We start from the raw sequence: 12,466 nt of genomic DNA, 5'->3' as shown, positions 1-12,466 counted from the left end.
GGAGACCGAGGGGTCACACACAGGAGCCCAGAGCTTCCCCTCGCCTTTTCGGCAGCTCCCGGCCCTGCGCGGTGCCGGCTGCGGGCGGCGGTGGCTGCAGCGGAGGTGGGAGCGATGATGACTCAGGAGATAATGAGGCAGTTCAGAAGGAGGAGAGGAGCGGTGAGAGGACGCGGCGAGGAGGCAGCTGTGTCCTTCGGGCCCACACCCGTTCCCCCTGACGTGGCACCGCAGCTGGGGCACAGGAACACGCGCCCCCGGCCGCTCTGACTCACCCGGGGGGCACGGCTGCACCGGGAGGGGGGGAATTTTAACCCCATCCTTCCTCCTGCCGGGGTTGGGGTCCCCAGGCAAGGAGGTGAGAGAGAAGTGGGTCTGCACTTAGGACACCATCAGGACGGTGTCTCTGGGGCCCGTCCAGCCCCCACCCATCGCCCCCCGCTGGGGCTCTCGCTGCTGTGCCGCCCCACAGGGAGCCCGCGGACCGGCTGCCCTGGCTTTGAGCGGTGCCTTTCATCCCTCCTGCTGCCAAACCTGCTGGTTCCCCAGCTCCCGACGGATAAACAGCCTCTCCTGCTTGGGGAAACTGAGGCAGGGAGGCACCAGACTCGCCTGAGGCTGCTGTTTGCGCCCAAGCCAGCGAGGGAAGCCAGGAGTCCTGGCTCCTGTGCTCATTTTCATCCCGAGCTCCTTTATAAAGTCATTTTCCCTGTGTGCTGGTGGCAGAGCAGTACCAGTCACCCGCGGGGTGCCCGACATCACTGGATCACCCTTTGCTGGCCAGTCTGGGTGGCTCTGTCCCCACCCAGCACCAGACAAAGGAGCTTCTGTACCTGAGAGCCACCCCTGCCTCGCCGCATGTCCCCAGGGCACAGCACATCGCCTTTCCCAGCCTCAGTTTCCCTTCTTGTCCAGAAGCATCACCCACTGCAGAGGCAGACCTGGCACTGCTGGGTGCCTCAGTGTCCCCCCTGCCAGAGTTCAGCCTTGGGGACCCCCCAAGCACAGCCCAGCTGAGTCCCTCCATCTCTCAGCATCTTCCTTCCTCGGGAGCTGAGCCTTGGCAAGGGGAAGGAGCTGCTTATGCAGAACAAATGGAATCAATCAAAACAAAAGGCAACGGGCCTGATTCTATTTATTACCCATCCAAGGGTATAAAATGCATCTCCAGACATCCACAGCCATATGGAGAAGGGGAACCCACAGGGGCCACCCCAGCAGGCAGGGAGAAGCAGGGCCAGCCATGCCCACGGTGCTTGGATGAGGGCCCACATACCACCAACCAGTCAATCACCCTGCTCTGTCCCTGGGCTGGTCCTGGGGGCACCTCCCAATCCCTCACAGCTTTTCACCTCACTGCATCACAGTCTCAGCCTGTTCCTTGGAACTGCACCAGTCCCCAGCCACCCACTGGTTAGGGATGTTACCCCCAAGCAGCCAGGGCACATGGAGTGGAGGGAGGATGAGGAGTGGGGCACTGACACCTCCCCAGAATAGCTGGCAGTGGATGCAGCACCACCTCCACGGACACTTCAGGCACTCAGGACCCACGATGGAGGATCCAGCAGCAGGATTCAGCCCATGCTTCCGAGTGAATTGAATCTGCGCCTGCTTTTCCAGGGCTGCCACTTGTGCTAACAGACTTCCTGAGCTCCAGGTAGCTTCTCACCTCTCCCTCGGCCTTCCCAGCTGATGGAAGAGGTGATGCTGGAGGTACCTCTGTGCTCCCCTTCCAACTGGGGCAGCACCAGCCCTCTGGCACCAAAACACAAGCTGGCATTGGTTTATTAACATGCTGGTGAGGCTGCAGTCAGGCAGTGGTGTGTCAGAGCCTGTGTGCCAGAGGGACACGTGACACCTGGCACATATGCCCAGGAGGATCTGGAGAGGAAGGGGCTGCTGCAAAACACCAGAGTCTCTTGTCCTGCACGGCTGAGGTGGGACTAAGACCAGCTCAGGGCAAACAGCAGACCTGGGCACAGCTCCCTCCCAGCCCTCACCCACAGGTGAGCCATGCTGGGGCCATGCTGGGGCCACCTGCTCTGCCCTCTGTGCCCAGCATGGGTGCCAGGATGTGCCTCACTTTCCCCTCGCTGTCAGACATCGCCTGACCTCCTCCTGGAGCCCGACCCACCTGCCAATCCCGGGAGCTGCTGAGCACAGAGGGAAGGCTCCTGCAGGTCCGGGCTCCAGCCCCCGGGGCGTTTGGCCCCGTGCCGGTGCTCAGCCAGGCCGTGCATCGAGAGCGGTGCCACCGCGGCGCCGCTCGCTGCCAGCACGTGGGGAGCAGCCATGTGCTCTGAGCCATCACCAGGCAATCAGGAGATGCCAGCTGGGCTTCGTGGCTATCGGAGAACAACCTGGACCACGCAGCTCCCCCTCGGGATCCGACTTGGCTGAAGCTCAGCTCTTCCCACCCGCCTGGGCTCCCCGCTGCATCCCTCCAGTGCCCCGCTGCTGGGCGTGCCACGCTGGGAATGCAGGGGGTCCCGGGCACTCGGGGGGGCTGGGGCGGGGCAGGGGGTCTCTCACCCCGTGCTGAGGGCGCCGAGGTCCAGCCGCAGCTCGGGATCGAGGTGCGGGAGAGCGGCAGCGGGTCCTGGCCCCGGGGCGGCGGGGATGATGGTGATGGTGATGACGGGATGATGATGATGATGATGATGGTGATGATGAGCCGTGGATGAAGCTCCCGCCGCGGCCGCGGGCTCCCCCTGGCGGCCCCGCCCCGCCCGGAGACGGGCAGGGATGGCAACACCCATCAGCAGCATTCCCATCGGCAGCATTCCCATCAGCAGCATCCCACCCAGCAGCTTCCCCCAATGACAGCGTCTCCCCCCCGGCAGCATTCCACACCGGCTGCACCCCAAATCGGCTGCATCCCACACCGGCAGCATCCCACACTGACATCATCCCACGCCAACTGCATCCCAAATTGGCTGCATCCCACACAAACAGCATCCCACACTGGCAGGATCCCACACCGACAGGATCCCAAATCGGCTGCATCCCACACCGGCAACATCCCCCCTCTCCTCCCCCGGCAGCATCCCACAAGAGCAGCATCCTCTGTTATCAGCATCCCTCCCCCAGCAGCATCCTCTGGTCCTCCAGGCCACCAGCTGCCCTCCTCTGAGCTGCCCCGAGCTGCAGAGCACCCCTCAGCAGCATTACCCTCCCTCCACCCCTTCTCCACCCAGCAGAGACTCAGTTTAAGCCCATCCAAATCATATTTCAAAGAGAGGGTTAATTGAAGGGTTCATATCTGGACCCTTCCCAGCACCCTGAAGGACCCAGCACACCAAGCACGAGGGGCTGGGCCCTTTTTTCATAGAGTAGTTTGGTTTGGGAGGGGCCTTTAAAGGTCATTTAGTCCACGCTCCCCATGTCAGTGTGCACCCCTGCTTTGGGCTGTGAAGCCCCCACCACCATGAACATCAGGACAGCCCCCTCTGTGGCAACTCCACAGCTTTTATAGCCCTCAAGTTCACCATCTCCTGCAGAGACCCCCAGACCCACCCCGTGCCCAGCCCAGGCACCCCCACCAGTTGACAAGGGCTTTTGCCTCCACAAGACCAAATCCAACAGCAATCAGGGAGCGGGAGCAGGAGGGGAGGGAGAAGAGGCACTATTTTCTTTTTCCAATTTGATCTTATTAAAACTTCATTCAAAGAAATAGACTTTTCATCTCAAATCTCATGCAAGTTTCATGGCACTGCAGGTGGTGGAGCGGGAAAACGCCCGTCGGGGAATTTAATAACAGCACCTTGAGCTCCTCACTGAGGAGGGCTGTGCCAGCTGACCAGTGTCCCCACTGTGTTTCCAGAGCACCCCCCATTTTAAGGACCATTCCTCTCCTCTTCTAATGGCTTTGCCCCCTCACATTCCCCCCGGTTCAAGCTGCATCCCTGTCGTGTTAATAAATCCCCCAGATGCAGGCAGTGAGCCCGCTGCACTGCTGCCTCTCAGGAGACCAGCACGGCCAGGCCATGTCCTGCTGTCACCCCTGGGCCCCTGCCATGCCTCAGTTTCCCCGTGTGTGGAGCAGGATCAGCCCGTGGCTCTGCAGGGAGGGGAGGCAGCGGAGCCACGTGCCAGGAGGCCTCTCGTGGGAGCTGGATATCAGCGTGCTAAGCGGTGCCTGGGTGCCTCGGATGTCTCCCGAGGATGGCAGAGCAGCTTCCCACCCCGAGGCTGCCTCTCAGGCTCCGTGGGAGCGGTGACTAAACAGCATCCCCAATACAGTCATTAATAAACATCAGTGCTGCCTCTGCCGAGCCCTGCTCAGCATCGCAGGGAGGTGCTGATTCATCACAGGAACAGGCTCCCCTCGGCTCCAGCGAGCGGGGACGGGGCTCAGAGAGGCTGTGCAGACCCCCGACCAGGCACATGGGAGCCCTCTGCAAGCCTGGCTGCTGCAGCAGCCACACACATCATCAGGCAGATGCGAAGCGTCTCGTTCCTACGTAAGAGGGAAGCTCAGGCTGTGCCCCAGCTCGGAGGTGGGAATGGAGGAGTCAGGGCCTTGGGTCCTGGCTGTGTCACACAGCTCTGCTGCAGCCCCCCTTTATTAGAGGTGAATATCGGGGTCACCCACCATAAACTGGCTCTTCATCCCACCTGTCTGTCCTCCAGCACCCCCTGAGCCTGAGCAGGGATGGGGCACACGGGTTCCCAGTGGCGGGTACCCAAAGGCTGGATCATCACCCTCTGTGAGGTGGAGGGCAAGCTGGGGGAGATGCAGAGCTCAGAGCTCTGCTGAGCCCAGCCAGGCATCCCTGTGGCCACCAGGAACAGCCAGCCCGGAGCCTGTACTCTGCAGCCTGGCAGATGGTTCCCCCACACCCATAGCCATCATCTCCTGGAGGATACCAGTACATCCATAGCCTTCTCCCGGCAGATCCCCGCACGCCCGCACCCGCTGCACGAGCCCGAGCCTCCTGCCACAAGGGGGAACTCCTGGGCTGGACAAATCCGTCCCAGAGACGCTCCACGGCTTTGTACCCTCAGCCCCTGCTTCCAAGGAGGGGTTCTGGCCAGGGAAGAATGCTCTGCTCTCCTCAGACCCATAGCAAGGGGCCTCGGACCACTTCTCTCGCCCCAAACTACCTGCAGGCACCTCCCATCACCCTGCCCCAGGGGAGGGTTTTGGTTCATGGGATTCCTGTCTCCAGCCTCCTTTTTGCAGCTGATCCAATCCAAGGGATGAGGGCCATCCAGGACACATGACACACTCAGGATGGGAACAAAGGAGTGTAGCAGGGCAACGTTTCTGAGGCATCTCTCATAGTTACCACAAAAAAAAAAAAAAAGCTACATGTTCTGCGTGGGTGGCTCAGTCAAGCAAGGACAGCCTGGACACTCATATCACCACCATAAAGGAAAGCCAACAGAACTTCCAGGAAAAAATGTAGCTGGCCTGGTTTGAGCCACTATCCTGTAGCACCCACACAGGTATATTGGGAGCAGGTTTTGCATCCTGGCTGGATTTGCCACACTCTGGAGTGAGCCCAGAGTCTTTCAGTGGGGCAGAGATAAGAGCCACTGGTCCCCAGTCCTGCTGCTGCCATCCAGCTTTCCATCCCCACAGTCAGGCCAGGCTTTGTGGCCACTGTCTCCCACATGGACATGCATCTTCCCCTCCAGCTCCCTGGAGGCTCCAGCCCCCCCCCCCAGCAGAGGATGGTGTTTGGCTTGGCTATGTGGCTCTCTAAACACCAGGGCAGTTCCAGGATAAAGCCCCCCGTGGGGCTGCTCACATGGAGCCCACGGGAGTGTCTGTTTGGGTAAAAGTATCAGATAAAGTCCAGGCTGGGCTGGCTCCAGTGCTGAGCACAGCTGGCCAGATCTCACAGGGTCCCCCCACTTGTCTGAGCTCCCCAACCCCACATCTGGGTGATGCAGGGGCGTCACTGACATCAGAGGTAGGACACCAAGCACTCCTGGAAGGGACCTGGGCAACTCTGGATCACACTGAGCAGTAGCACCAGGGGGGCAGAGAGGCAAACCGAGGTGATGTTGGGAATAGAGGTGGGGTTGGGAATTTGTCTGTCCAAAACCTGTGCTTTCCCTGTGGCCTTAATCTGCACAGGGATGCTTTCAGGAGAAGGAAAAACACCAATGTACTGGGAGAAGGGTGGGGGATGATGGGGAATTTGCCCTCCAAGATGCTGTACCAGGAGTGAAGGAGAAAAAGGCAAAGCAGGGAAAGGGGAAGAAAGATGCCAAGAGGATGGAAAAGAGAGGCATGGACCAGCAGGATTAGCATTGATAAACTTGCAGCTAAACTGGGCTTATGTCAGGGTGTATTACCCGGGAGTGACAGGAATGATGGGCTTGCTCATCTGCCATTTATAAGTGGCAAATTCTCCCTCCATCCTGTTTACTATGAATTAGCTGGCATATGTCTAATCGTCTTTGCAAGCGCCACTCGACTGGCAGAGATTAAGGCCCTGCTCCTCCTCCAAACCAAGCACTGCACTCCACTGCAAGGCAGCAGGACACTGCTTTCACCAGCCTGCCCAGGGACAGCGGGAGGGAGGGTGCCAAGGATGACACTCAGGGACACAAAGCAACTCCTCCTTCCTCCTCACAGCCCTCCAGAAAGCCAAAATCCTAACACAGCCAGGCCTCAGACCGAGAAATCCCTGTTCCTATAAGCCACCAAGGGAGCCTGGGCAGTTCACTTCGTGAGACAAGCCCTCCCCTCTGACTGCTTCAGTTCCAAAGGCATGGGATGCCCATCACCTGCCTAAGTCACCAGGTGGATGGGGATGAGGAAATAGCACTAACAGGTACCTGAGAGACCAAGAAGAATTAAATCCTTGACTCCCAAGCAACTTGAGCACATCTGCCAATCCAGAACCCGACTGATTTCCATCAAGAAAACCAGCTTTAGCCAGGGACCCACACAGAGGAGAGGTGGGATGGTGAAACCCAAGGCACTCATTAAACAATAGAGCAGAGCAAGAGGCGTGTGCGTGCATGGCCAACTGCTCGCCCCAGGGCATGTGATGTTTGGCTGGCAAGGTGCTGCTTGGGTGGTGGGAGACCCTTGGCTGACATGTTAACTGCTAGTCAGGCGTGTCAAAACAATCTTGGAGGGCTTGGAAAATTCAGCTCGCAGACGAGGCTGCTCCACCGCAGCAGCAGGAGCCCTCAGAGCCAGAATAAACAGTGACTCAGGAAGGGAAGGAGCAAAGGGGATTACAGGGGGATGGGTCTGCTGGCAGGCTGTGAGAGGCACTGAGAAAAGAGGCTGCTCTTACCCACACAGGGTGGATTTGTAGATCTGAATCCCCCTCCTGCCACGGAAGCAGAGCAGCTCCTTCTGCCCCAGGGCATGAGCAGCCTGAGATCAGGACTGTGTGAGCCCTGGGCTTTGCAGAACATCCTCACTCTCCTTAAGCAAATGTTTTTCCTTCTGTATCCCTCATTCTATATCAAGAACAGAGATAAATTCAACAAAGCAGTGGCTCTAACACTGATTAGCCTGTTTGTGAACCAGTGTCTAGGTGGGATCAGGAGCGAGAGGAAGCATCCCGTTCCCCCTGACAGTCCACCCTTGCTCCCATACCCCAGCCAGAGGAAAAGGGAGTTGTATCCACCTCCTCCAGGCAGTCCCAGCCTGGGGAAAGCAGCGCTTGCTGTTGCCAGGACCTGAGCTGGGTCAGCAGCCTGAGCACCCAACCTGCCACTGGAGGAGCCGGTGCCATCCCCCCGGAGAGGAGAGCGCAGTGTAACGTGATAAAGACAGCTGGCCCGGGAATCTGCAGCTCGGGTTGGCTGGGGGCTGGGGCAGGGGAGCGACACTTGGCTGTGAACAGAGAGTGAGGGAGCTGTGAACAGAGTGAGGGAGCTGTGCAGCGCGGGGGGTGCTCGCTGCCCTGGGCCAGCCAGATGCTGCTGCCTTGGCAGGGAGAGAAAAGCGCCGCACACACCAAGCGCGGCTGCCTCGCTCCTCTGCCTGCTGCTGGGATCACAGCTCCCAGCCGGGCTGTGGCTCACAGGGAGGATGCTGGAGCCAGGTGGGCAGCATGCTCGGGCAGAGTTGGTGCCGGGAAGCCGAGGAGACCAGATTCCTGGCTGGAGGCTCCTGGGTCAAGGCCTTTCCTAATTAGTATCGCTCTCTTCCCCATCCCTGGACCAGCACAGGGTAAGTGAGCACGGCTCAGGGATATCCCCAGGGATGTGGCTCCTCCAGGTCACTGTGCAGCTTGGAGACAGCTGCAGGGAGCTGCCAGCAGGCTTGGCAGAGGGCTGCAGGACGAGGAGGCAGCTGTGGCCCTGTCTCAGGGGGGTTAGCTGGCTCCTCTTTATAGCTGCTACCCCACCACGCTGCTGCAGGCAGACCCCCGAGGAATGCAAAGCCTCCCCCCCATCCTGGTCCCTGCTGCTGTATTTATTTAGCAGGAAGGTTTCCATGCATGGCCAGTCCCCAGCGCTTACTGCCTGCCCTGCTGACCACGGATGGGAGAGCTCTTGTGCACAAAATACCCAGAGAAAACTACCTCTAATTAGAGGGTAGAGTTAAAAATATCCATAAGTCCATAAACAGAGGGAGGCAGACAGGGAAAAGGCACATGCCAGTGTGACTGACGCCCCGGGAGGGAGACGAGATTAGGAGCAACTCAGCCTCACACATACAAATGATTCAAAATAGATGAGCATATGCCTGAGCAATGAACCAGGGGGAAATGATGGGGCTGGTGTAGGAGTGGGGTCATGGTCTGTGACACCACGGAATCAACAGCTTGTCTAGACTCCAGCAGACAAAAAAAGAGATGCTGTCTTCAGCTAGGAGTGAGAGGCACTGTGGCACCAGGCCATCCATAAAAAGCTGCCCGAGCAGCAGAAGTGGTGTGAAAGAGGGATGGACACAGGCCAGATACCTGCATCTCTTTGCAGAGCTGCTGAGAATGAGCTGGGTAAGTGGCATATCTGCAAAGGGCCTTGAGATCCTGAGATCAGGAGTGATATGTATCAGTACATACCTGCAGAGCCTAAAGTTACTCTAAAAACTCTCCAAGACAGACAAAACTTTGCTTCCAAACAGGAGAGGTCCTGTTCCCACAAAGGGGAACCAGCCTCTTTCAGCCAGGGGTGGGATACAGCTCCTGATCACCCCAGAGCAGCTCTGAGGAGACTTTCCCTCTCTGATGGCTGTCACCAATTACCTGCATCACCCATGACCTTCCCTCTGTCACACACAAAGCTGGCTCCAGTGACACTTCAGATCCTCTAACAAAACCATGTCTGCTGGCATTTGCCCCCTGAGAAAACACAGTGACCCAGAACCCCCGTCTTTTGTGTAAAGAAGTTTTTTCTTTAAGAGCAGGCTCCCTTCAGTGCTGCTGCCCTCCCACCAGGGCAGCACAACCACCTCCCACCTCTGAGAGCAGCCAAACCCTTGCTCTGGTGGAGCTTTCTGCCAGGACCTCCTTCTTCCCAGGCCAGCAGACCGGCCTGCCACAATCACAGCATCAAAGTTAAGGAGGTCTGGAGCGAACCTGATGGCTGGGGAAGGTCCAGATGGACAGCCCTGAGGACTCAGACAGGCTGCTCCTCCACACGCAAGGTATGGCACAGCTCTCTGGCAGAGTCCTCGGAGCCCCGATGCCTCAGATAATCACATTCCTGTCTGCCATGTGGATTGCTATTGAAAACTCATCGTGACAGGCACAGCCTGTTATTACAGGTTTGAGCAGCTTCTTCCCAGCAGGGTTTGAACCTCACTTCAGGCCTCCAGGCACTACAAGCATCACAAGGATGCATTTTCTTTGAATCGCCTTCAGCTGCTTCCAGATCCCAAATACTTGGTGTGCAACACGCTCCACAGAACCTTTAGAAATCCCTAAGGTGTTTTTTTCCCAATTTAGTCCTTGGTCACCTTTCCTTTTTTCTTACAAGTGCCAGGAGCAAGTTCCCACTGCCTTATCCTGCACCTCTCCACTGTCCGTGCCTGGGCCAGGTCACACAGCACTTTGTTCTCCATCATTCCCCACCACAGGCCTTCCTAGAGCTTGGGAAGACTCCCTGGCAGGACCTGTGCTCCCTCCCTGTCATCCTGCAGATTCTTCTTGTTTTGAGCATGGACTGGAATCTCTTCAGAGAACAAAGAAATCATAGGAAGAGGCAGGTTTATGCTGCCCCTCTTCGTGCCTGAATACACCCCTGCCCTACACAGGGCTGCTCTTGAAGCATCATTTATTTTAGTGACTTGTTTGACCATTAAATAGTGAAATGGGAGCTCCATTTGTGTGTGAAAATCAGTGTTTCACAGTGCAGCCCTTTGCCATCCTGGTTTGATGGGCACTACAATTCTTGTATAATATTTATTGTGACTCCTTGAGCTTGTTGAGTTCCACGTTTCAAATGTCTCCTCGGCGGCGATGGCAGATTAAAAGGCAGAACCTGGCTGCAATAAAACCACGGAGGCAGCACAAAAAAGAGGAGCTGGCACAAATTGTATCTGCCTGAGACAAGCAATTGGCACGTCTGTCTGGTGTAGGATGGATATCCAGGATGATGTTCAGTGTTTCATGCCCTGGTGTTATCCATGAAGGTTATACCTGCTTTGCCAGTTGACTCCAAACCTGGCCTCTGTCTGCATTGATTATTCACAAACATACCCTCAACACATGCCTAGGCCAAGCTCCAGCAGCCTGAAGAGGGAAATCAAGGCTTAGTAAAGCTCCTCAGTGTAGATGCAGCTCCCCCTCGAGTGGCCCAGATGGCCTGGGGAAGCCAGCACACCACAGCACAGTCCTCCTGTGCCTCTCCCAGCATGGGCTCATCCCCAGTCAGAGCATCACAGAATGGTTTGGGTTGGAAGGGATCTCAAAGATCAGCCAGTGCCAACCTCCCTGCCATGGGCAGGGACACCTTCCACTACACCAGGTTAATCCAAGAACCATCCAAACTGAAATAATTTGCTTTTTTTCTGCAGCACGGGGAGGACAGCCCAGCTAGAGACCTCCCATCCTTCCTCATCTCCTCTGTCTCATCTCTGCTCTTCCCTGATCAAGCTGCTGCTGGAAATTAAAGTGGATCCTGACACCTCAGTGATTGCACTTTATAGCTGATTATATTCTCTGTCATCACATTTTACATCTCCTGTCAGGGCAGTCCAAACGGACTGTGTTAAAATGATTCCTTACTCAACAGGGACCCAGCCCAGTCAGCCCTAGAGTCAGGCTTTAAGCCATACAGTCCTATTAGGCGATTCCTTCCCCTTCATCCCCAGGGAAATGCCCCATCTGGCCATTAGAATTGATGAGAGTTCCTGTAATAATCTCACCGGGCTCAGATCAGCCCTTTAAATCTACTCATTAGCATCTTGAGTTAGATCTGCTACGTTATCGAGTTAAATACATTTTTACATCCCTTAATTTCTGCCAGCTCTGCCGAGCTGGTTTACAGACCAGGGGAGAGCTCGGCTTTCATTCCAGCTGCTTGATCTTCAACAGCTTCTTAATTACATCCTCATCAGACACTACTGACAGTCGGTGACGCATGAGCCAGCATTAACTCAGGCAGACTCGCTGAATTTGAGGAGGCTGTCCCATGCTGGTATTTTTTGTCCCTTTCTGTTAATCAAAGGAAAAGGTTGTGGGGCACTTTTGAGGACCACAGAGCAGCTCTCTGTGGATGCTCTCTGTGCAAAGCCGTTTTTCAGGGCAGAATCGCTTGGCTGTGTCAGAAAGAATTTGGTCCAGCACGAGGACTGGGGGGAGGTGTTCGTGCCCATTACAGGGGGCTGGAACTGGGAAAGATGTCCCTGCCCGTGGCAGGGAGTTGGAACGAGATGATCTTTAAGATCCCTTCCAATCCAAACTGTCCTGTGATTCCATGACTCAGGAAGCTCCTCGAGAGCAGCACTCTCTCCCCAGCTGCTTGTTTGTGTTTCTTGTTTACTTTAAGTTGTTAAAAGTTTATAATGAAATTCACCGTTCAATGTGAGTTGTTTTTTTAGGGAAAACTATCAGAAAAATCACTCTTTGGGGGCTCTTGTTAAATACAAGAGGGAAACACCTACTTTAGAGCAAAACTTGGATGGGTTTTAAAACCAAAACGTTGCCTTCAAGCTCAAAAACACTTGAAGTTCTCCCAGCACCTTACTCGGAGCGAGATTCCTTCCGTCCCCGGCGCTCAACCAGCGGTCGGGACCGGCCCCTCTCCCCACCCGCCGGGGGTCCCACTGCGGGGAGCATCCCCTCTCCCGGAGTCCCACTGCCGAGATCATCCCCCCTCCCCACCCACCGAGGGTCTCACTGCCAGGATTATCACCTTTCCCCCACTCCCGGCGGTCCCACAGGGGTCCCATTGCCGGGACCACTCCCCACCCTCCGGGAGTGCCCCGATCGGGATCATCCCCTCTCCTCACCCGCCGGGATCATCGCACTGCAGGAATCATCCCTTCTCCCCATTCCCCGGGAGTCCCACTGCCGGCATCATCCCCTCTCCCGGA

Source organism: Corapipo altera, unplaced genomic scaffold (genome assembly GCF_003945725.1).
Source record: "Corapipo altera isolate COAL_440 unplaced genomic scaffold, ASM394572v1 71, whole genome shotgun sequence".
In the NCBI taxonomy this organism is placed as follows: domain Eukaryota; kingdom Metazoa; phylum Chordata; class Aves; order Passeriformes; family Pipridae; genus Corapipo; species Corapipo altera.
This window is presented reverse-complemented; position numbering follows the sequence as displayed.